An 880-nucleotide genomic window follows, 5' to 3' on the forward strand; every position below is an offset into this window, starting at 1 on the left:
GGGCGGAGAGGGGCCGCGCGGCTCCCAGCGAGGCGCCAGGACTCAGGGATGTTTTCTCCTTATAAAGTTCTTCTCCTCCTCTGGCCGCATTTCCATCCCGGCCGTTCCTGGTGGGATGCGCCTGCCGGGAATCGTACACCCTTACCGTAACTGGTAACTGCATCCCTGAGAGATGGAGGCTGGAGGGAAAATGTGTTGGAAAGCGCTGTGTTTGCTCTGGGGCGTGGGAGTGTGCACGCGTCAGTGATCTCTGCTTCCTCCGGCAGCCCCTGCCCCACGCACCGGCCAGCCCTGTCCTCCCTGGCAGTCAGTGCCCCAGGATCTTGCTGTACCACCTGGGGCTGCCCGGCCTGGCCTGACCCTCCCTGTGTGTCCCAAGGGTTACCCAACACACTAGAGACTACCTATCAGGGGCAGAGGGCTGAGACCCCACATCTCCATGAACTCTGGTACCTGAGCAACTGTATGGCTTGTTATGAACAAAGTCTTGAGAAGTTTCTGGACCTCTGCAGTGACTTTGTTTAGTAACTGGTTTTCCTCCATGTGAATTAAGCTGCTTAGGTGAGGACCCAGGATGGGAGGTGTTCCTGGTGGAGTTCTGCACTGACCCTCCTTGGCTGGCCCTTGGATGTGGGTGCAGGATGCTGCAGCCTCTGTGCTGTAGGCACCTGCACACTGGGAACTCTCCTCAACCTGATGGGTCCCCTCCCACTCCCCCACACCTCTCACACCTTTCCCCTGCCAGGTTTGATGGTTGGTGCATCACTCCAGGGTTGCTGTGGGCAATAGGACCTTCTTGTGGATGGTGATATCTTGCAAGCAGTTGGGCTCCATCACTTGATGGTCCTCACACAGGTTGTGCCCTGGTGAAGCCCTGCTG

This window comes from Acanthisitta chloris, unplaced genomic scaffold (assembly GCF_000695815.1).
Source record: "Acanthisitta chloris isolate BGI_N310 unplaced genomic scaffold, ASM69581v1 scaffold13510, whole genome shotgun sequence".
NCBI classification, from domain to species: Eukaryota; Metazoa; Chordata; class Aves; order Passeriformes; family Acanthisittidae; genus Acanthisitta; species Acanthisitta chloris.